This window comes from Mastomys coucha, unplaced genomic scaffold (assembly GCF_008632895.1).
Source record: "Mastomys coucha isolate ucsf_1 unplaced genomic scaffold, UCSF_Mcou_1 pScaffold20, whole genome shotgun sequence".
NCBI classification, from domain to species: Eukaryota; Metazoa; Chordata; class Mammalia; order Rodentia; family Muridae; genus Mastomys; species Mastomys coucha.
Window position 1 is genome coordinate 48,149,352 of NW_022196903.1, and position 23,830 is coordinate 48,173,181.

Here is a 23,830-nt window from a genome sequence, read left to right on the forward strand (position 1 = left end):
TATATATATATATCTATGCAGAAGAGGTGGATAGATTATAAGAACCAGAGGTGGTTGATGAGTCCAAAAAATAGTGTCATCTAGATACAACATGACTGATACACATTTTCATGGGACACCATTCATAGACCTGAATAAGTTTAAACCAGACAAAATTCTAGCATTGAGAAGGGGATGTTGGCACAAAGTTTTACCCATAACCAAAATGTTATTTGGCATTTGTGGGGAGCGGTGAAGCTGGAGAGACATTCGCCATGGCAAGATGGCGCCTACTTCCGCTGTCAACTCCTAGTAAACAACTGTTTGCGCATGTGCGTAGAGTGAAAAGTCACGGCCCATTCTGGGGCGTTATGTAGGGTAATGAGCGAACAGCCAATCATGGGCAGACACGCCGCACTGTGGTGTATATAAGCAGTGCGGATTATTGGCTCGACCCTTTTTTCCCTACGGAGGAGGCAATAAAACGTTGCTGCAGAAGGAACCTAGTGTCCGTGTGTCTTCTTGCTGGGGAGACGACTGCGTGGGCTACAGGCATTAATACCTGCTGGGGAAGGGAAACTTAAGTTTCCTCAATGGTAGAGATGCCAGGGCAGACCCCATGCCCAGGAGTAGTTGGCTAACACAAAGTGGACTCCATAGATTTTTGTGCACTTTTGTTTTGGTAATATTTTGTAGGATGCCGTCCCGCAGCTTCCTACTAGCGTGGGTTTCCACGAACCGGGAATGTGAGAGACCTGCAGTATGGGGAAAGCAGAGAAAAGGACGCACACACCAAGAGACGTTTCTCATCAAGGTGCACTTTACTTAGTGACGGGAGAGGATTTATACTCAAAGGCATCACAGGTAAGCAATTGGCATTTAGGTGATAATAAGACATCAAAGCTCAGTATGGATACAAAGGAATCCAGGAAGGGGAAGAAAGATCAAAGAATCACGGCTTCGAAAGAAACAGGTATCTGGTTCTTGAGTCAATTTGCATGGGCTCCAACCCCCCAGCACGCAGAGACTAGCTGTCAACTTGTAGTTTCGGTTTGAGAATCTCCGAGAGCACAGCAGGGCTTCCCACAATATTTTTCATATTATTAGGTTTGCTTATTTGTTTTGTTTTATTTTATTTTTGTTTTGTTTTGTTTTGTTTGTGAGAATGATCATGGGGAGACAGACAGATAGATATATAGATAGGTAGATAGGTCGATAGGTAGAAAGGTAGAGGTAGAGAGAGAGAATATGAAATTAGGAAGGTAGGGATCTGGCAGGAGTTGGAGAAGGGAAAGAATATGATTAAAATATATTATATAAAAAGTAATTTCTAGAAAATCGGGGTGGTAATCATGTAAGTATCAGAACCATATTATGACAACTACATGGGGAAAATGATATGATAACGTCAGGTAAAAGGCAGCTGCAAACCCTACTTTCCGAAATTTGGGAGAACTCCAGCTTTTCATTTTTAAGCTCCCTTAGGTAATGCCCAATTTTTAACAGTTGTGAGAGCACATTTTAGTTCTCTCTATGGGTCGGGACTGAGTGCTGATAAAGCACTTTCCAAAGGAGAAAAGGGGAGAACAAGACCCCTATCTGGGTCACGGACTTCCAGGGATGAAGGGTCTTCCAATTTAACGCATTTATTGGTTGCATCTTCTCTGCAATACTCTTGGCAAGTTGTAGTTTAGGACACTGTCTCCCATGCTGTAGCAGACATCAGAAACACCTGAAGGCTTGCTGAAGCCCAGACTGCTAAGCTCCAGCCACAGACTCTCTAGGTTCGAGGTCCGGATGCTTCCTCAGAATTCTCATTTCTAACATATCCACAGGCGTTGTTGCTGTGTGTCTGGGAACCATGCTTGAAGAACGTTTGGCCTAGACAGGACCTCGTACATCCAGAGACAGAGAACTCTCCACCTCCTGAGTCTTCTTAGCCCAGTTTCCAAGAGCTTGACACAGTCATAGATGAGATTGGAGGGAAAGGTTTTGTTTGTTTGTTTGTTTTCATATTGGTTTGAACTTTGTCTTCTTACCCCTTGGGCCCAGAGAGGCTCTTTGTCTTGCCCTCTTGACAATAGAGTTAGAAAACATTTGTCACAGCTTAAACAGAAAACACTGTTCTTAGATTTGGTTTGTGAGTCACAATTCTCACCACATAAAGGAGGCTGACTATAATCGGTACTCAGGAAATATGGCAAAAAAACTAAGGAAAAATATGATCTGTTTCCGGGATAACAACATCACTCAAAGAAAGTCATTTAAGATACTCAAGGTGTTTGGGGTAGGAGATACACAAGCAACTGTCTTCTGTAAGAATTCCTGGGAAAGCTACAACAGAATCTCTTAGCTTGGAGAATACATATTTTAAGCGATGAATAGGCCAGTAATCTTCTATGAGTTTTACCAAAGCCTTGTGAACACATGACTAGTCCAGCAATGTGATGCATATTTTGGCACATAAACTACTTGCTGGAGAAATAAGAATTTAATGGACATATATCTGAAAGTTCCTAACACTTTGGGGAGATTTTGAGATTTATTCTAGCGTGCCATACAATGAGTTTTATTGGGAACTGCTAAAATATATAATTTTAGTGGGGATAGGTAAGCACAAAACATGGACACCGCTGAAAAAATATTGGCCATGCCAAAGTAACTGCCATAAAAGTTCACAGAACGTTTCAGAAGAGAACTAGAGGCTTTATAGGGGTTGGTGTTCTAGCGGAGCCTCAGCCAGGGTCTCATTTTAAGGAAACACGTAGTGGTTTCCAAGGAAAAGCATGCAGTTACTGTCTTTGAAGGGGCCAATCCTGCTAATTACTGTAGCTACACAAGGGAGAATCGTGAACGTTTCACCATAAATATTTGATGAAACCGCCTAATTAACAATTAGAGTTACAACGGCCACATTAAACCAGATGTGGTTTAGGAAAAATACTTTGAGGGGAAATGTAGTTCTCTTCTGCACTCAAAGGCTAAAGATACAAGAGGAGTCATTCCAACTCACTCGGGCTGCATTCTAGAAGATGCTCCATACGTGGTTCTATCACCATGGAAACAGAATCAAGACAGCTGAATCACTAGGCAGTACTAGGGACTTTGGTCATGTATGCAGTCTGTCACGGACTGAAAGCTCACTATGGTATGGAGACTCTATGCTTCCTCCTTGGACATGATACTGTCTCTGTTAAGATAAGATACTTGATTTTTTTTTTTTTTTGTCATTGATTGTAGGATGCAAACCCTGGAGCTTTAAAACACTCTTGCTCTATGATCTTAATATTTTGAGATCCACTTTCATTGTCTGATCTAAAATGGGAGGACAGTACTTGCTCTATACACCATTGTGAAATATAATAGGATGTTAGATACACCACACTCAGTGCCGAGCCTGCTAAAGAACATCTGCCCCTGTTAGGGAACATGGAGTGGGGAAAGTGGCTCAGCGGGCAAGGAGTTTCTTGTGCAAGAATGAAGACCCCAGTTTAGACACAGTACCTAGTATGTGTAAGACAAGAGTGGAGGTGGGAGGTGGAGGCAGGAGAATCCTAGAAGTTCCTGGGCCAGCCAGTGTGGCATACGCAGTGGCAAACAAGAGACCCTGTGTTTTGTTTTTGTTTTTGTTTTTGTTTTTGTTTTTTAAGTAGAAGACAGGGACTGACACTTGAGGTTGTCCTCTGATCTTCATTCATATGCATACCGTCGCTCTTGTGTGCCTAACACCAACACACACATACACACACACACACACACACACACACACACACAGAGGCATAGCATAAACACAGAAAAGAGTGCATGCGTTTTGGGCTTTGGCGTGAAGGTCAGTGAACAGCATCCCTCATTTTGGGATAGAATCTTCACCCCTAAAGAAAAGGAAAGCTAGGCACCTTCTGAAAACAAATGAATGCATTTGAGAGCCACACTGGCCTTACACTAAGAACCTACAGTAAGGTATGTACTTGAACCTCAATGTCCCATCAGGCCTTAGGAAGCTCTCTCTGTAAATAGAGTCTACCAAAAACAAATTTAGCAGGTGCTACTGACAGGGGTGCATTAAAAGCTGCGAACTGCCCAACTTTCAGGAAACCTGTTTAACTTCATTGAACACAACATTCTCTAATTTTAGTCCAGAGAAAGGAGCCTTTTTTCTTTTTTTCCTGACGAGACCTTCAGAACCCTGTAGGGCATTGATATGGCTAAGGGCACAGTCGTGGAGCTGTTTAACTGTGTGCCCTTTAAGCCCTCAGAGACATTTTGACCTTTGTGCTTGGTGTGGTCCCAGCCTTCAGAATGCGGAGTTGAATACAGGGCTCAATGTACCAGCTTCTGGATGCTTCTCGCTCAAACAATGGCTTCAGGTGGGAGCAGTTTATTCTCATTAGCACCACAAACAAGAACTACAGCACAAGATTTTCACCTATAAACTGTATGTCTGACTGGCCAAATCTGAGTGGTCTTTCTGGAGAAGGCATAACATCTCCCGCTAGCAGCTTTCAAAGGCAGAGGGTGCCTTCTGCTCATTTCCCACATTGGCCAAACCTGAGCACTTCGAGGTGCTAAGGACCCTGGGGAAGGTGCTGCCAGCTAGGTGCCTCTGAAAACCTGTGCTCCAGGTGCGTGCAGAAGAACCTGAATGTGGGGTTTCCTTCTTCATGGCAGATTCCCATCACTGCCTGAGTTCACCTTGTGCTTTCATCCTCCAACCCCCTGCACTTTTGACCCTCTTCCCTTTTAGAAAGGGGTATTTTTGTGATTGACCCTTTCCCAGTGCTTTGGTAAACTTCCCGCCACACCAGCTCTGGGTTCAGCTTCCTGGGCTGACTTGCCTGGGCAGTGAGGCCACATTCATTTGCAAGCTTTTCTTCACAGCTCTGCATATGGCAAGCTATGCATCTTCAAATGTGTTTCTTTTTGTAGGAAAACTAGCTCTTTCGCCAGAGCCCGCTCAGGACACAGAGGACTGGCTCCTTGGCAGGCTGCCCCAGTGATAATCTGGAAGCAATCAGTGGAAGAAAAAGATAACACAGCTGTGATTTTCAAGGAGACAGGTCCTGGTTTTTCTACCTGCCAACCACGTTTCCTCTGAGGAGTTTTTTCAGCAAATGCTGTAAAAGAGACCTTTTAATCTTGTTTCAAAAGCCTGGAATCCCAAGTCGTTCCAGATCTTGCGTAGAAAACAGGCCAGAAAGACATGCGGGGCTGAGGAGCTCAGGGTTTGTAAGGGGGGTGGGGGGTGGGGCAGGATGCCACCGTGAGTTCGCATCTTAGCTCTGCATGTGTTTTGAGAGGACTTGATGAATTTGGTCTCCAGCACTCTCACCCACAAGTAGGATATGATTTGGGATGGGGGTGGAGGGTGTTGCAGAGGTTGACAAGCATAAATCTGTCAGGGGATGATTTTCAGACATCTGTCTGCAGCCCTTGGAAACGGGGAGATACCTGTCCATGCATGGGAAAAGCTAAGCAGAATGGATGCCCTGAGATTGCTAGGCCAGGAAAAAGCATGCACTAGTAATGATTAAGTAATTAGTTTATCATTTAAATGTGGAGCTGAGAGGAATGGAGGAAAATAGAGAGGATGGGAAGGGAGAGGAAAGAAGGGGAAAGAGGACAGGGTATGCAGGGTACGTTAGTGTTAGAATTGACAGAGCTTGGCATCTAAAGTTTTTTTTTTTTTTTTTTTTGAGTAAATGAAAGCTGCAGAGGCATCTTCCCGGTCCTGTGAATCATTCTTGCCATCATCTTGGTAGTAGCTGAGTGGTAAGGCCCGGGAAGTACCCAGTGCATGGCTTCAGTCATGTGTTCAAGCAGTACAGGACCTTTCCTCTTTCTTCCTATGTAACTGGCAGTCACTTCCTGGTGACGATTTTGCAGATGATGTCACAGCTGATATCACGGCTACACTGAAGAATCTTTGCAAAAGCCACTTACTGACTCAGTGGAGAAAGGCTTGAAGTAGAAGGCAACTGGATGCCAAGGGTCTCTCCAAGCCCCAGTAGCTTGGTTTTTATGTTGGAGTAGCCAGGGGCTGGAAGATGGATCAGCGGGACAAATTGCTTGCTTTGCAAGTCCGAATACGAGAGTTCAGATCCCAGCAGCCAAGTAAAAACCTGGGCATTAACCATATGCCAGCCTGTAATCCTAGCACAGGATGAGCAGAGACAAGCTGCTTCCAGAGGCATTGTGTCTACTAGTGCAGAACATGATAGAGCAGGATGTCCTCTTCTGCTTAAGCACACCTTTGCACACACTGGTGTACACACACACACACACAGACACACACACCACACACACTCACACACACACACACACACACACACACACACACACACACACACACACACGTTTGAACTGGGCCAGCCTATTCCTCATTTTGCAAAGTTGTTGGAGAATGGGTGTCCAGCCAGATCAACAGTAAGCATGACTGTACCACTCATGAAATGACAGCTCTTCTGACTGTTCCATTTAAGACCTGTGCCTCTGGGCAGCATACTAAGGGACTTGACCTCCGAAGTGATGCTTAGCAGGAATACACAAGGGGTGTTTGGAAAGGTACACACCATTTCCTTCCAACAACATTTCTCTGGTGATGATTCACTTCCTGCCACCTGGGTCTGTGTTGCAGTTTCTCTCTGTGACAATGTAAACTGGCATCTCATGCAGAAAAGACTGAAAGATGCTGTCACAGCACTCAGATGACCCCATAGTCATGTGACTGGAGAAATCCATGCTTCATCAACTCAAGTTGGTATAAACCATGGTCGCTTTTGGAAGAGATAGACTTTTGATCGTTGTTTTCCACATAGCAAAGAATAAACAGCAGATTCTTTGCATTATTCTATCTAGAGCATCCCAAATTTCAAAACACAAAATTTCAAACATCCAAGCATAGTTGAATGGGAAGGAAGAGACACTGTCCTAACATCTAGATTTCTTAGCATTTCTAAGGCAGCAAACAGGGCTGATACATTGTCTGTGCAAGTAGCCCAGGGGCAGAGAGTGGAGGCTGAAAAGGTGTGCTTTACAGTAAGCTTGTTTACTCTCCCCTCTCCCCTTTTGGTGTTGGGGAATCAAACTCTCAGCTTAGCTAATACACTGAGTGTTTTCTTTGATTCCTAGCTAATCTTCTCCCTTTTACATGGTGTCAGAAGAATAAATAATATGTACGAATTACTTAGCATAGTGCATGACACATTACTAAGTACCAGTAGGTGTTTGTGTCAGTACTAACACATAGGGTGTTCTGTATTCTTGGGCTGTAGGCACCACACTAGACCTCACTTCAGCTCCAGCATCAGGAGAGGGCCTGAGTTTCTATTTCTTAAGCGTCACATAGGATTCCTGCATCTAACTAGACACACAAGGTTGATGGCCACTCAGTATTGCAAACATTAGTGTCTCGTGACAAGGCACAGTCAGCCATTAGCAGAGGAAGAATGGATATAGAATCTACTTAAGGTTCTTTAGGTCATTTTTTAAAAAGTTTCAAATACATTTCTAGAACTTTCCAGTAATATCATAAGAGTATTTCAAAGATTCCAATAAATCTATATATTTCCAGTGAATTGTTTTCCAAATATATGAAATTATCTAGCTTAAAAAACTACTGGGCATTCTTAGTATTTATGCCTAGGATTTACTTTTTAATTTGGAATGGTTCTAAAATTCCAACCTACCACAACCTGTGGTGCATTGCTATAAGTTCTCTGAGGTGAAGTCCATTCCCTCAGGTTACGTTACCACAGAGAGACTTTGAATTTGATACATGAACACTGTACTTTTGATGCAACCATTATGCATTGGTCCAAGAACAATCAGCAATAGTGCTGGCTCAGCAAACCAGATACAGATGTTCTAGAAGTCTCCATGCCAGAGAGAAGTGTATTCCAAAACTGAATAGGTGCTATTTGTAAGAGTGTATGAAGCTCTAAGTCTCAGAACATGCTCACCCTAACCCTTAAGGAGTCTGTAGGTTAAGCTGAAAGTGCATTGTATTTATTTTAAAGACATATATGTTTACACACTCATGTTGTCCACCACGTTAACTCTGATCCTGTCTCCTTGTTCCAAGGTACCTGTAAGAACTGGATTCAGTGGTCACACTGAGAGCCCGAAGAGCAGTCAGCCCTTAGTTCAGGACCTTGCTGTTGACCTCTTCAGAGTTTAATATTGGGCTCTTTGGAGAGACACAAGACACTATCCTAAATCTGAAGCAGCTCTATCGAAGAGGGAGACATTTCAAGGTTCACCAAAATTCATTTGCTAGTTCTTTTGCAGACTGATAACACCTTGAAACCATTACGTCGGGAGGAAAAATGAAAAGTACCAGACGTGTTCTCCAAACATCCTCTACTCAACAGATTGCAATTCTTTCCTAACATTCATATCTGTGACATTTCATCAACGTAACTGAAAGAAGCCAGCGCATCTGCATGTTTAGTATGCTAATTCAGTTGGTGAAGAGCTGTGCGAGAGCATTAGGATCCTCTCCTCTTCGAGTATCTTTTCCGTAAGGGCCTAGAACATACTTCAAACCCTGGTCTGTAGCTTGAGAAGGGCAGAGAATATGAAAGAAAGTGGCGCCCTCCCTTTAGGTCTGTCATATGATATGCTGCAAGAGGAAGACAAGGGGTCAAAGGGCAACTGAACTGAAGGACTAACTACCAGGGGTATAAATGGGTTTGCTTTATTTGTTAATCCCCATATGCCCTAGTTAAAAACAAACAAACAAACTCTGCAGTCATATAGACTCACTTCATTCCATGCTTATCCTTTCATGCTGGTGATGCTGCAAAGCAGCTTAAGGTGAAAGGCAGAAGAGGGCTGTTCTCTTGTGATCCCCAGACTCAAGGCTCCCTTGCTTAATCTCTGACTGAAAGAATAGCATTCATATAGATGCCATTTCTCATTCTGAGTCTATATGTGGCCCCTCCTGAGGCTTGGAACTGAGGAGAGGAGGCATGTTGGAGCCTTTTCTTCCACCTGCCCTCACAGTCCACCCCAGTCTCCTTGGGAATTCCCCAAATGCCCCTGAAGTGCAAAGTCAGCACCAGGATGGTCGGAGCATCCACTCTCAGCGTTTGCTTCTTCATCACTTCACTAGACAACCCTTTCAGGTGTTAACCCCTGTGTTTGGGGTAGGGTTAATTGATGAAAGCCTCTGGATATAAGAGCTGGGAAGGAAGCTAGACTGGGTAAAGTTTTATTCTCATGGGGAAAATTTTTTTATAGATTTTTTTTTTTACTGAAAATTACATTTTTCTTTTTTTTTCTTAAAGTAAATTTGTGGGGGAAAACGTATGTGTGTATATGGTGCATCTGTATGTGTATGTGTTTGCATGTGTGTTGACATACATGTGTATGGATATGTGTGGAGGCCAGAGGCTGACTTTGAAAATCTTCCCTGATCATTCATGAGCCCAGAGCTCACCAATCTAGTTAATCCAGATGGTGAGCTAGCCCTTTCCAGGGATTCCCTGTTTAGACCTCCCCAGGGCACTGTTGCCTGGGTGTTGGGAATTTGAACTCTGGTCCTTATACTTGCATGCTTGGCAAACACTTTGCCCATTGAGCCATCTCCTCAGCCTTCTTTTAATTTAGACACCAAATGAAGGTCATGCATTCAGAACAGTTTATAGAGGGAATAAATGGATGATGAAGAAAGATTTTCCTTGACAAAGACGAAGAAATTCTATAGCTGGGACTTTGAGGGCCCTTGTTAGAGGTTCAGAGCCAGTCAAACTAGTGCCTACAGAAATGGAAGCCAACAGTATGGGAAGAAAACTATAAAACAACAGCTTATGTAGGAATAGAACCCTGTCTTTTGCCTCATCAGGCTTCCTTCCCCGAGTTACAGTCCTGTCCGCATCCTGATGGCCTGTTTACCACCCAGGCCTCTTTCCAGATTATAGGAGTATGAAGATTGTCCTTACCTGCAGGTTTCAGGCCCATGTCCTCGGCCAAGCTAATTATAGGTGGTGAATAAATTATACTTGCTTATACTTGGTGTGTACTGAAGCAGAGACTTTTTAAATGTCAGATAGAATGCTCACTTCCCTTCACAGTCAGGTTTGTTCAGCATTTCTATTAGTGATGGGTCACTGAAGCAGGCACAATCCTTAAATTAAAAAAAAAAAAGTTTTATGAGTGAAAAGGTAAATATAAGCAACAGAAATTCATTTTCTAAAAGTTCTCCATGAAAACCAAGACCCAAGTACCAGTCCATGTGGGTGATATACGAAACTGAGATAGAAACTGCGATGATGCTGGACTCTCTAGAGGAGTAGACTTTAGCATGACCACATGTCAGCTGGGCAATTTACTTGTGCCTGTGGTCCTTGCTCTGCCCTTCATATGATGGTGAGTTTGGCGATCTGAAAAGATGCTGGAGAGGGTTAGACAGGCTGAAGCCTGGAAAGCAACAAGGATACAGCTAGGCAGTGTGGAGGATCCCTCTCGTTTCCTAGGTGCCTACACGCTGGAGCCTGTCTTCCTCCTCTTCTTTTCATCATTCTCCTCTTTAGCATTGGCACATACACTAAGTGGGCAGGAATAGCTATATGTTAGTTTTCCTCTCTCTCTCTCCCTCTCCATCTTTCTGACTTCTTTCCTTCATCCTGCCACCCTTTCTTTCTTCCTTCCTTCCATCTTCTCCTCCCTCTGTCCCCCAACCATCATGAAGTTTTTGTTATTTACTGTCATCCCCTCTCATACAGAGTGATTCATAGGTAACTGTAGACCTTTATAAGAATGTGACTATCAGCAAGGTAATGCACTGTATGCATGTTCACACTGAACTCTTGCTGTGTTTATGTGCAGCTACTTGCCAGGGGAAAGGAGTGGCAGAGATCAATGGGCAGGGGCCAGGGAACCCAACCTAGTGAGGAAGCTACTATACATGTTCAGAGGCCTTAATCCCCAGGGTGAGCTTCATTGTTCGGCTGGGCTTGAGTTACAAAAACATTTGAATAAAATTATTAACAGTTTCTGAGACTGGGATCCCAGAGCACTATGGCTCCCAGCATGAGTCCACTATGGAGTGTGGGATCCTAGGGCACATGTCTGTGAAACAGGCAGAGATCAAAGCTTAGCGTATGGGGAGTTAGTTACTAGTAGCTTCTCACCCCATTTTGGTTGTCAAACAATTCTTTAGTTGAAGGTGTGGAGGTTAGAGTCCATTCTGTTTGACAGAACTCATACAAACTGGGTAAATCTACTTACTAGTCGATTCATTTGTGAAAATGGGCGGAAGGGCGATATGCTTTATTTAGTCCAGTGGTCAAAACCCAAACTGGCCTTCCACAGTGTCTATAGTAGTTTGGATGAATAATATCCTCCATTTTCTCAGGTATCTGAAGACTTGGTTCCCAGTTGGTGGCACTGTTTGGAGAAGTTTAGTTAGTATGGCCTTGCTAGAAGAACTATGTCATTGAGGGTTTGCTTTGGCATTCAAACCCTTGTGTCGTTTCTAGGTCATGCTCTCTGTTTCCTGTTTGTCACTGAAGATGTGAGCTCTCAGCTCCCTGTGCCTACCACCATGTCTGCCATGTATTATCATATTTCTCCACTTGGATGAACTCTTATCTCTCAATAATTTTTGTAATTCAATATAAATTATAAATATATATAAATATATAAATTATAAAGTAATTCAATGTAAATTCTTCCTTCTATAAATTGCCTTGTTCATGATGTTTTATAACAGCAACAGAAAAGTAGCTACCACCTTAAATATAGTCACCTACTCTTGATTTTCCTCTCACCTCTTGGGCCGGTTCTCTCTGCCTCTTTGCAGGCTCCTACCCCCCTAAAAGATGAGTAAGTACAGGAGGTTTCTAGAGAATTTTCTTGATTCATCTTAATTTGAAATATTTCTTTTTTATATGGATGTTCTCATAAACCTTAAGGTCTTCAGTGTGACCCATGTATCCAAGCATTCCAAATCTGGGTCTCCAGCTCTGTGACCTTCTGATGGTAGTTCAGATCCTTTATGTCTGCCTGTCTGTCTAGCCTCGTCTCCACATAGATGTTTAATAGGGAACTCAAGTTTTCCAATGACAGAAAGGCTGCTCCATGATTCACTACATCTTTTTTTTTCCCCTCACAATCATTCTGTCACAGTAATCAGCTCTGCTCTGCCATTTGCTAATGTCTGGAGTAGAAGACTAGCTAGAACAAGTTAGCTTTTCCATTTTGTTTACTCTTTTTTTTTTTAGATTTATTTATTATATTATAATTAAGTACACTGTAGCTGTCTTCAGACACACCAGAAGAGGGCATCAGATCTCATTACGGGTGGTTGTGAGTCACCATGTGGTTGCTGGGATTTGAACTCAGGACCTTCGGCAGAGCAGTCCATGCTCTTAACCACTGAGCCATCTCACCAGCCCTTCTTTTTTTTGTTTTTTAATTAGATATTTTCTTTCTTTTTTTATTAGATATCTTCTTTATTTACATGTCAAATGATAATCTCCTTTCCTGGTTTCCCCTCTGAAATAAATAAATAAATAAAATAAACCCTGTTCCTTCCCCTTTCCCCCTGCTCACCAACCCACCCTCTTCCACTTCGTGACCCTGATATTCCCCTACACTGGGGCATAGAACCTTCATAGGACCAAGGGCCTCTCCTTCCATTGATGACCGGCTAGGCCATCCTCTGCTATACATATGCTGTTGGAGTCATTAGTCCCTTGTTTACTCTTTCATGACCAATCAGCAAAACTTGTCAACATTGCTATCTGAATGCATCCCTACAATGCCCATGTCTCCCATCTCTAACCCCCTCTTCCACACATCATCATTTTCTCTAGTCTTAACCACAGTGACCTTCTTGACTAACATATTTGCTTCTGTTGTTCCCTTATAAGCCTTTCCCTATACAGTAGGCAGAAAGCTATTAAAAATATTAATCAAACCATCACCAAGGCTTCTGATGATAAGAGATATCAAAGCCATTTTCCTCAGGTCATAAAATCTCATTGGTATTGTAAAGTCCTCTAACTACCTCCATCTTACATGCTTTGTCCCGTGTGCACTATAAGCATGTTTTTAGCTACAACTGACTTCTCTTTATTCCTCACCATGCCAATGCCACTTTAACCCCCCTTATTTCCCCACTCAATGAAAGAAAGCCCCAGGTAAATAGAAGCAGCAGATAAATACACAGACATAGTATCCAGCTGGTTTTATCTGGCTTTGATTTTGAAATGCAGCATGGACATAACCAAGCAAGCCATGTTCATTTATTTCAAGTATGCTATGCATTAGTCTTTTTCAAAAGTTATAAATTTTGGCTCCAAGAAATATTTCAAGCCTGAGAATCTGCATTTTGTCACGTACCTTGGAACAACTTGATGACCTGATTTATACACTGCATTAAAACACAATGGGTTGCTTTGAAGGGAAGGGGCCTGAACTGTATAGATCCAGTGTTTATCTGCTAGGCAACGTTGCTGTCTGTACACAGTAGGTGTTTGGTAACACATGATTACTCAGATTAAAGGTTTGCTAGCATGTAACTCGAGCATCACTGCTGCCTGTGTTGAGATGTCATCTATTACTGGCATCTTGTTTGTCTCCACCCTTCCCACCTCTCCCACAATCTGACATTTCTGTTGTCCTTGCAATCAAATCCCTTGCGAGTTTTTCCTTCCTCTGTTCATTTGTCTATATACTGTGACCACACCTCCTGCTGAACAGGCTTGGAGCAGGTATTCATTCAATTTTTAACATCTGTACACAGGGGTTCTCAAAATTTCAGTGAAGTAGTTTTATACCTCCCCCCCAAGTGGGAAAACATAAGCAGAGGTATGAAAATTGTTTGTGAGTCCTACTTGGGGCAGATAAGAGGGTTCTTTGAGAACCAATTTGGACATAAATGGGTTTATATTGCATTTCTTTTTGAAGAGAAAGTCTGGTTTTGTTTAGACCCTGTATTAAATTTAGCATCTGTGCTTATAATCCATCAAACTTATTAGTTAAGAGATCAAAATATCAAAATAAGTGTTTCTGTTTGGAGACATACTGTTTAAATAACCGAGGCACCCTTTACACATGTGGGCCTGTCCCCTATTTGCTTTTAGGATTTCTAGAATCCAATCAGCTATCTGTTACATCCATCGTGCCCCAAGGAATATAAGGGAGCAAGACAATTAAATGGATGGTTGCCTTCCATAACTACTACACCTCAACCTAAAGGCTCGCTTGCTTTAGACTTTCATTTAGTAAAATCTAATTTTTTTTCATTGTACATCCTGCTTGTGGTTGACCACAGGAAAGAACTGAGAGCCACAGAGCCATCAAAGCATCCCCAAACACAAAAGCGATCTGATTACATTTCATTTGTCAATTTTGGTGATGGGCAGACCTCACTCTCAAGGAATTTCAGATATCCTTTGCAAGAAAACAGCTTCCAAAATGACACAGATCAGTCCATGAATAAACACTGTATTTTTAAGGTGTGGTCAAGTTTCCATCTGTTTTTCCTCCTTGCCATTAGGAGCTCTTGACTGTCAAAAGCCTTTTGAGGACTTGTTCTAATCAGCAATAACAGTAGAGTAATAATTGTTGAGTACTTACTACCGATACAGGCCTTTCTGAGCGGAGGCAGAGTCCACTGGCAACCTTACACTGTCAGGAGGCACTTTGCTTTGGGATAGCTGTTCTCAAATATTAGAATTAAGCATCTAGGGGATTGTCCAGAATTCATACTGCTTCAGGAGTCGGGTATTTGATTAGAAAGGGGAGTAGGCATTTGAAAATTCACAAGCTCCTGGTATGGTATGTCATTCTTTAAAAAACACCTTTTAGGATATTGGGGACTCTCAGACTTCAGTGTATATCTTTTATGGTATAGTTTGTATTCCAGGGTGTCTGTATGCAAATACATTTATGGCAAAGCCAGATAAAAGTTACACTCAACTTGTACTCCTCCTGAGAGATATGTCGAACTTGTTCTTCAGCTGTGATGAGTAGCAGGCATTGGTGAGCAGTAGTGGCCCAACTGTGATAGTCACCACCCGTAGTGGGAAATATTAAAAAGAAACAACCAATGCTATCCCCGGCAATGCACCGGTGGGCCTTGTTTTCATTTTGGCAGATTCTCTGACCCAGAGCTCCGAAATCGCTAAGTTCTCATGGCGGATCGTTGCCATGCCAGCCCCATATTTCCAAATTCCTGTGGCTGGCTGGGGTGCCCCGCCACCATACCTTTTCTCTGGAACGCAGTTGAGTTGTCATGTGAAGGAAAACACTACACAATCTTAGTTTAGAATCAAAACACAACACAATCACTGGGCACAACAACTAGCATCCTAATGTGTTAGCCATTCTAAGTTAAATCCCCAGATAGCAAATCCCAACCATTCTGCCACCCGAAAAGGGGATGGGGGTGTTGTCTGCTGCTATCTACCTACATCTTGATTCCATTGCAGGGCAAACCCTTTTTCCTGCCTCCCTTCCTCTCTCTGACCTGGAAGTCCCACCCACTACTCGCCCAGTGATTGGTCCCCTGAAATCTTTATTTATAAAGGGAAGGTTCTGCCACAATCACCCAGGGGAAGAGCAGTGATCCTAGCAGCTCTCTGATAGATTAATTCCAATCAGCATATTGGGCACTTTCTCTCTAAAAGGATCGATCGTTCTCAATCCATGGAACAGTGACCACTTTCAAGTCTATTGGCTGAAGCCACCTGTCCCTGTATCGTTGGCTTTTCCTCAATGTTGATCACATTATAGTTGTGTTGGTGCTGGGTCACACACACTGGGGGATCTGCTGGTGATTGTATTTCTACAAGTTTCCAGAGCTTACCCTCACACTGGCCTTCCAGCTGGTGTGGAGTGGCACTGGTGAGCAAAGTCTTTGAATTAAGGCTGTTCCTCTGGGGCTGGCTCTCTGCCCAAGGCTCCTGCACTGAGAAAACAGAGCCAGATTCAAAGTTAAACATTCATAAAAATCGGAACCACAGCAATTTTGACTCATTGCCAATGTGTCTTCTTGTTTAACTCCCCTCTTCTCTCCCTCTCTCTCTCTCCCTCTCTCCCTCCCTTTTTCTCTCTCCCTCTCTCCCTTTCTCTCTCCTCTCTCTCTCTCCCAGTTCTTTCCTCCCACCTTTGTCTCTCCTTCTTTCCTCCCTCCCTTTCCTCCCGTCTCTCTGAAAAAGTCTTCCTAGAGTAAGATGTTTCATATATAGTCTGAGCCATGAAAGTAGCCTCTTTGTCAATGATAAAACTTTACTCCCCACACCCCACTTCATAATGTGGCCATTTCTACTCTTGGCACTGATGTGTATTAACAGGAGGGAAGGACATCAGTGCTCCTGGTGTATCTTCCCAAGTAGGGCTCACAATTTGTTTGGACCAGTGCTTCCCGTGTGGCTCTATTCAAATCAAACTCATTCTGTGTAAGCAGAGCTCTATAAATTATGGCTTTGCAGAGCTGTTGCGTCTTCAGCACACATGATCATGAAACACATTTCTTGTCACTTTCCCTGACTTGGCAGCAGCTGAGCAATGCCATGGGCCCTTCCTATCTTACCTGTGGAGTTAGGGCCACTTAAGAGGGAGTGTAGCCCATGATTCCCTACTTTGCCATGGGTTTCTGAGGACATCTGTAAATCATTGTGTTAAATGCAAAAGCACACTTATCACAGCCAGCCTCTTACTTGGGTCTGATATTTCCTGTTTTGAAGGTTTCCTTGGCACCCCACACTGTTGATGGAACACCAGCTGCTTTTAGTGGCTCAGATTTATGGGCCCTTTGATCAATTATCTTGCCATTTTACACAGTTTTTATGTAATTGAGGAGAAGGTTATACTATCTCCTATGTAAACTCAAGATTTAATTTTTTGCCCCTGTTTTGCATGCTTAAATTGTTTTTCCAATGGGACCGTTGATCTCTAATGCTATTAAACCCCATCAAGATTTGTAACTGGACCAAACGAGAAATATTGTTCATGACAGACTGAAAGTAAAGTATGAATTACCTAAGGCTCACAGTCTTTGAAAATTCATTTAATTTTTAATACTATTGGCCTCTTTTAAAATAAGAGATTGGAGCTAAAAGATCAAAAACAAACAACAAACAAAACAGACACTATGCATGACACGAGAGTCCCCAGCTGAAAGATAGGCTGACAGAAACAGTGGCTTCTTGATAGAAATCTCCCCCTCCCCCCGTCTCCTGTGTGTGTGTGTGTGTGTGTGTGTGTGTGTATGCACATGCGTGTGGAGGCCAGAGGTCAACCTTAGGTATTGTTCTTAGGTGTTGTCCCCACTACCCCTTTAGGTAAGGTCACTTGGCTTGGAACTTGCTGATCATGGCCAGTTATGGAGCTTTGGGGTTCCAGCTGTTTCTGCCTACCTACCACTGGGATTGTAAGCATGTGCCATAAGTCTGAATTTATGTATGTATGTATGTATGTATGTATGTATGTATGTATGTATGTGTGTATGTATGTATGTATTTAACAATCGAGCTGGTCTGACAAGAGCTTTATTGACTAAGCTATTTCCAACCTGTTGTACTAGAAATTCTTGAGGGATGGTTATGGTTTGCACGTGATCATCAAAAGACACTACAAATGATCAAGAGACCTACAAATGATCGTATGGCTTTGTCTAAAAACCAAAGCAGCTAGACTAATATCCAAGACTGTTCATGGTGTAGTGACATTTATATGCCATGTATTGATAGAACAGAGCAAGTATTTCTGCACAAGTCCTGATACATTCCTGGTGAAACTTCCTTGTTGCTTCTGCTTGAATGCTTGAAGATGGGCTGCTCACTACCTTGTGGGCTGGCCAAGTGCTCCCTTGGCACAGGGCCCAGTCTGTCTCCTTGAAATTTCACCCATTTACTTAATTACTGAATCATCACTTGCTGAGCACTTTGCCTACCCTCTGCTGTCTAGACATGGTTCTTACTATTGTGGTGGTCTGGGCTAATTCATAGTTCCTTAACCTTTTTTTTTAAAAAATTTTGTTCCTTACATGAGCCTTATTGTTTTCTCTCCCTAATCATCCCTCTATTGCATGAAAACATAATATCACAACTAGACTGTATATCCATCTATGCGGTGCACATACCTGTGCTTTGTCTATGTGTGCTGTGTGTTGTGTGTGTGTTGTATGCGGTGTGTGTGTTTGTGTTGTGTGTGTGTCTGTATAGTGTGTGTGTTGTGTGTGTATGTGTTGTATGTGGTATGTGTGTCTGTATTGTGTGTGTGCTGTGTTGTATGTTTTATATGTGGTATGTGTATTTTGTGTGTTTGTGTTGTGTGGGTAGTGTGTCTGTGTGCATGTGTGTACCTTTTATATAAAAAGTATCATGTAAAATCAGGCTGACTGCTCAGATTTGTAATCCCAGTATTCAGGAAGCTAAGGAGGATTATGAGTTGAAAGCCAGCCCATATTACACCGTGAGTTCTAGGCTGGCTGGGGCTGTATATAATCTGCTACCCTTGGAGACCAGAGCCTAGCATAATGGTCACTAGAGAGGCTTCATTGAGTAACTGATGGGAACAGATGTGGAGACCCACAGCCAAACAAACATCAGATAGAGGTGGGAGGAATCCTGTGGAAGAGGGAGAGGAGGGATTGTAAGAGCCATAGGAGTCAAGGACACCACCAAAAAAATCCACAGAACCAACTAACTTGGTCTCATAGGGCCTCACAGAGAATGAACCTACAATCTTGGAGCCTGCATGGGTCTAACCTAGGCCTTCTGCATATATGTTATGGCTGAGTAGTTTGGTCTTCTTGTGGGACTCCTAACTGGGCACAGGAGCTATCTCTGACTCTTTCACCTGCTTTTTTGAGACTCTTTTCCTCTGGCTGGGCTGCTTCTTCTAGCTTTGATACAAGGATGTTTACCTAGCCTTGCTGTAACTTGCTATGCTGTGTTTGGTTGATATCCCTGGGAGGTCTGCTGTTTTCTTATGGGAAACAGAGGAGGGGTGAATTTGGGGGAAAGAGGAAGTGGGGAGGGGCGACTGTAGTTGAGATCTAATATATGATAAAAAATTAATTAATTAATTAAAATATGTTTTAAAAAAACAAAAATATGTTTGACTACAAAATGACTTCATATTTTAATACTAAAGTAAAAGAAAACTATATATTTCTGAAAGGGAGAGGAGAGGAAAGGAGAGGAGAGCAGAGGAGAGGAGAGGAGAGGAGAGAGAGAGAGAGAGAGAGAGAGAGAGAGAGAGAGAGAGAGAGCTCTGTCTCTAACAAACAGAACAAGCATTATTATATTAAAACAATGTCTCCCTTTCAGGGGGCCAGAGGTAGCATCCCCACTGTTAGTGCATTGTCTAGTGGGAACTGATGACACAAGCCACCATCTACGTCCTGATATGCCACATGCTGTACTGCCTCTCTTCTCTTGTTCCCACTCACTACATTCTAAGAAGACTATACTTCATATGTACCTCATTGTCACCTCAGCCATTTACAGTGGGTGGAGCGATGTCTTCCCGAAAGGTGTGAGCACCTAAGACCTCCAATGGAACTTTATTTGGACAAAAAGTCATTGAAGATGTAATTAATTATCTTGAGGAGGTGTCATCCTGGATTGTTCAAATACAATCTAAGTCTGTGGAACAAGCATCTGTATATGGGGGTGGCGGAGGAAAGCTTTGGACCAAAGGTGAAGGCCACATGAAGATGGAGACAGAGACTGGAAACATGAGCTGCATTAAAGAAAACTGTGAAATGCCAAAGGATGTCCACAGCAACAGTCACAAGGAGGAGGTTCCCCCTTGGAGCACCAGAAGAGAGCATGGCTTGCCCCAAGCTTTGAAGTGGACCTCTAACCTCCAAAGGCTCAGCATTTGCATTCTGAGCATCTAGGCTGATGGCTGGTTTACTAGCCATACATCTGATTGGCAAAGTGACTCTGAGCTTGCTGCCTGCCTGGCTAGGTGGAGGGAAGCTCCTAAGCACCGACAACCATGTAGACATTCCATCTCCCTGTCTCTCCACACCTCCTACCAAATCCTCCTAAGCCATCCAATCCATTTGCATGCCCTATACTCTCAGCTTAGCAATAATTATTATGTTTTTCTTTCTTTCTGTTTTTTTTTTTTTAAAGAATTTACTGTATGTGTGTGTGCTTGCACGGTGCTCTACTGCATACGTGGACGTCAGAAGACAGCCTGCAGGAGCCAGTTCTTTCACTATGTGGATTCCAGGTATGGAATTCAGGTCATCAGGCACCTACTGACTGAGCCATTGCTGACACTGAAATAAGCATTTAGAATCATTAAAACATATAGATCCATGACTTTGTATTAACTGGATAGGATTATACCACTCTGGACCCTACTTGCTTTCCTCATTAGCTAACTTGTCATAGACATCTCTCCATGTCAATAAAAGTAGCTACACATCATCATTTTAATAGCTGCCTGGTTTCCATTGTGTGGATTACTGTAATTTATTTAACCAATCTCCTATTGATGGATGCTAATGTCCCTCTTAAAATGGAATAGCCATTTTGACACATGGAACCATAAATCTGGCCTTGCCGATATAGTGAGCTTGTTACAGATTTTGACTTGAACGATGCACTTATTTTAACATGGTAATCTTGTTAGCCTTGCAGGTTAGTTGTTAGTCTTTTTTTAATAGCGGACTACTAGTCTTAATTTTGATTCTGTTATTAACTAAAACTCTGATCTTAACTTGCATTCTAACTTGCTACTAGTTACATGTATTCTTTAAAGAATTCACTTGACATTTTTATGCATGACTGTGTTTTGCTTTGACACTGGACTTCCTCATAAATATTTTCCCCATGCTCTTGATTTTTCTTTAAATTTTTGAAATTTAATATTTCACATTTATCCCTATTACTGTTAGGGAAATTATATTTCCTCCTATTATTTTAATTTACTGTACCACAGCAGTCATCCATGTCCAGTATGGAGGCATATTTAGTTTCCTGCTCAATTGGATGCTATGTTGACTATTCAAGGGGAGTGCTGCATTGGGGTTAGTCAGGACTTCTGCTTCCTGGTAGATACTGTATTCCCTGTGGATAACTTGTCTTCATCTCCCACACAAAGCATGGGACTTTTGGGGGTCATTCTGGAAAGGGTTTGTACCTTCTTTTTTCTTACATACTACCTTGTGTGCATATAAATGGTTCCCTACAGCTACTTGTTATTTCACATTGAATCGCCCCCAAGTCTTATGTCCCGGAGATCTACATATCACTGTAGCAATGAGCTCTTGCCATTGATTGTCTGTTCCATGCTCTGCTCTGGAAGCCCTGAGGGACTGAAGCCATACTCCCTAGACTGTGTCCACTTGCCCTTTTTGCTGACAATGAAGAGTTGAGACGGGAAAGTTGTGTGCAGGAAGTGGCCTTTGAGTTGGCATTGATGAAGAGACATGTTACAAATGTATGTATGGACAAAGTCACTTAGAAACCAGCGACTCTTTTTCAGTAAATGTGGCTGGGGGCAGAGTTATTCAGATATAAGCTTCGACATAGCTTACTCTTAGGGCTAAGGAGGGCCAGGCAAGTGAGGAGTGGCAAAGGAATTGGTCCTGCTCATTGAAGAGTTTCAACCCAATGAAAGAATGGGGAACTCTATTCAAGAACAAAAGGTAGCCGTAGCACCCAATCAGTTCGTAGGAGCACATCAGGAGCTGTGCTTGGTGAAGCTTGGTGAAGAGAGGGTAGAGCAGGGCTCCCTCAGGCCTTCACCCAGCAGCCAGAACCTTGTGCATCGGTGACATGGCCCAGTACTGAGCGGGCCTCATGACTGGGGCTCGTACTCAGTGAAGGCCAGGGAGAGGTGGGGAGATCATCATAGCATGTTGGTCCAAGCAGAAGCCCAACCCTACAAACAGAATTCAGCGTCTGTTTAAGCTCCAGTCACATCTAGAGCAGACCTGGCATAACCAGAAGGGGGCACTAGAGAGCTGGATGAGTGGCATGGGCCAAGCTCCAGGAAGCAGATTCTGAGATGCAATACAAAATCCTGGGAAGGACTCTTGAAGAAAGAAGTGTCAGGATACAGGATGAGTGGAAGACGATGCAGAGCTTTCTAAATCTGCTTGGGCTACTGTAACAAAATGCCTTGACCTGGGTTAATTTATAAACAACATCTACTTCTCAACAGGAATCAGCACTTTGTCATGGCAATTTGGGCAGGGGGAGAGAAACGTAGTGCTATCCCTGTAAAGGCCTTATCTGATCCCATGAGAAAACATGAGAGGATCCCGCAGAACTCTGCTGACTTTGGGTGTAAGGAGGGTGGTGAACACTTCAGGCCTTTAGCCTGTGTGAATCAGGCTTGGGTGCCAGTGGCTGACAGATGTGCGTATGACTTTGCACCATGAGCCTTTTTCTAACAGAAGCAATTCTTGAAGATGGTGAGCAGCTGAGGGCCATTTTCTAGCAGCTGGAGAAAACGGGATCTAGGGAATGTATCCCACTACAGTGCACTACTTACTATAAGCCACAGCCTGGGGGTGTCAGTGCCCAATGGCCATGAGTGATAGAGCTCAGAGACTAGAATTTTGGTCCACAGAAAAGGGGGAAAATGATCATATTATGTCCCCAGGATAAGCCTTGAAGGACAGATAAAATGGCAGGGACTGGCGAAGGACATTCACATATTTCCCATTTTAGAAACCAGTTGCCCCTGGATTCTGTGGTGGGGGAAGATGGCTGGGTCTTCACAGGCAAGAGGCTCAGTGGATGCAGCAGTGAAAGTCAAGGGAGAGAGGCAGAGGAAAGTTAAGGGCCTCTGTGGATAGCTGTGGTTTATTTCTCTCAGTTCGTTCTAGCAAAGGTTGTCTATCACAGCCTTGGAGACTCATAACACCATAAAAATAGCCAAACTGCCAAATCAACTCAGAATGTGCAAACATGCAGTTTTAATTTGAAAAATAAAAAGTTCTCAAGCTATCAGAGGGTACAGTTTTGGTCCGTCAATTAATGTTCCTCTATCGGGCTATGGGGAACAGCTGACTTTGCTAACTGATTTGCAAAGTGACCCCTTTCCCCCCAATTCTGCACAGCTTGGAGGCCTTTGATTCAATTCCAGTCAGAAAGCAAGAGGGAGGTATTTACACTGAGTCCAAGGATAGAAAATTCTTACACCAGGAAAGTTTTCCCTTTAAAAAAAAAATGGATCTAGTCAGTAGTGGGAACGCCTATCAGAGCTTGCCTCAATGTCGGCACTATATCATAACATTTGGTTCACCTTGGCAATTGTGAGATTTTTCTAATTCTTATTCAATCACTAAACAGCTGTTGTTTCTTTTCTGAATAAAGTCAATATGCCCCATCTACACTCCAGGGCTTGTCCAAGTTTCAAGCTTGACATTTCCATGCAATAGATTCTCCTGCACTTCAGAATCCTTTCCCTGATTATGTATGTCCGCTTTGCATGTGGGGTGTGACTCTGCATGAAATGGCCAGGCGTCTGTTGTTCATGAAAAGACTCAGCTGTAATGGCATATGGACAGCACACTTTAAAAAATGGGGTTATTTCATAATTGCATCAACTCTGTCCAAGACAAGGGAACACATTCAAATTCCCTGTAATTCAAACCATTTGTTAGCAGGGCCCTCCGTCCTGAGTGAGGAAGGACTGTGATCCGTGAGGGAATGTTCTGTTCTGAACTGCCCACCTGGCTTGAGAGCTCATTCTGCACACAGGGCTCTGACCAGAGGGCTTTGGCCAAGGAGGTTGTGGGAAAACAGTGTCCAGTGCAGACTGAAATGCTGCCCTAGTTTGGAGTCTCACAAATTGAAACTTGTGAGCATCGGTCAGGCCCAAGGTTAGGTATGGGTAGGATCATCAGCTATCCATGTAGCCT

General features: G+C 43.0%; 1 long non-coding RNA gene across 3 annotated transcripts in view; it reads left to right on the plus strand.

Moving 5' to 3' along the window:
* Positions 1-3,045: 3,045 nt before the first annotated feature.
* The window catches only part of LOC116098120, a 30,575-nt gene continuing 9,790 nt past the window's right edge, over positions 3,046-23,830 (plus strand). Inside the window, exons 1-3 of one of the 3 annotated variants that reach the window (XR_004121714.1) lie at positions 3,046-3,127; positions 8,060-9,182; positions 20,082-20,181. This is a non-coding gene — a long non-coding RNA (uncharacterized LOC116098120). Of the gene's footprint in view, positions 3,128-8,059; positions 9,183-19,265; positions 20,053-20,081; positions 20,182-23,830 lie in introns of those variants that run through there. The other 2 variants (XR_004121716.1, XR_004121715.1) reach the window with 2 other exon arrangements.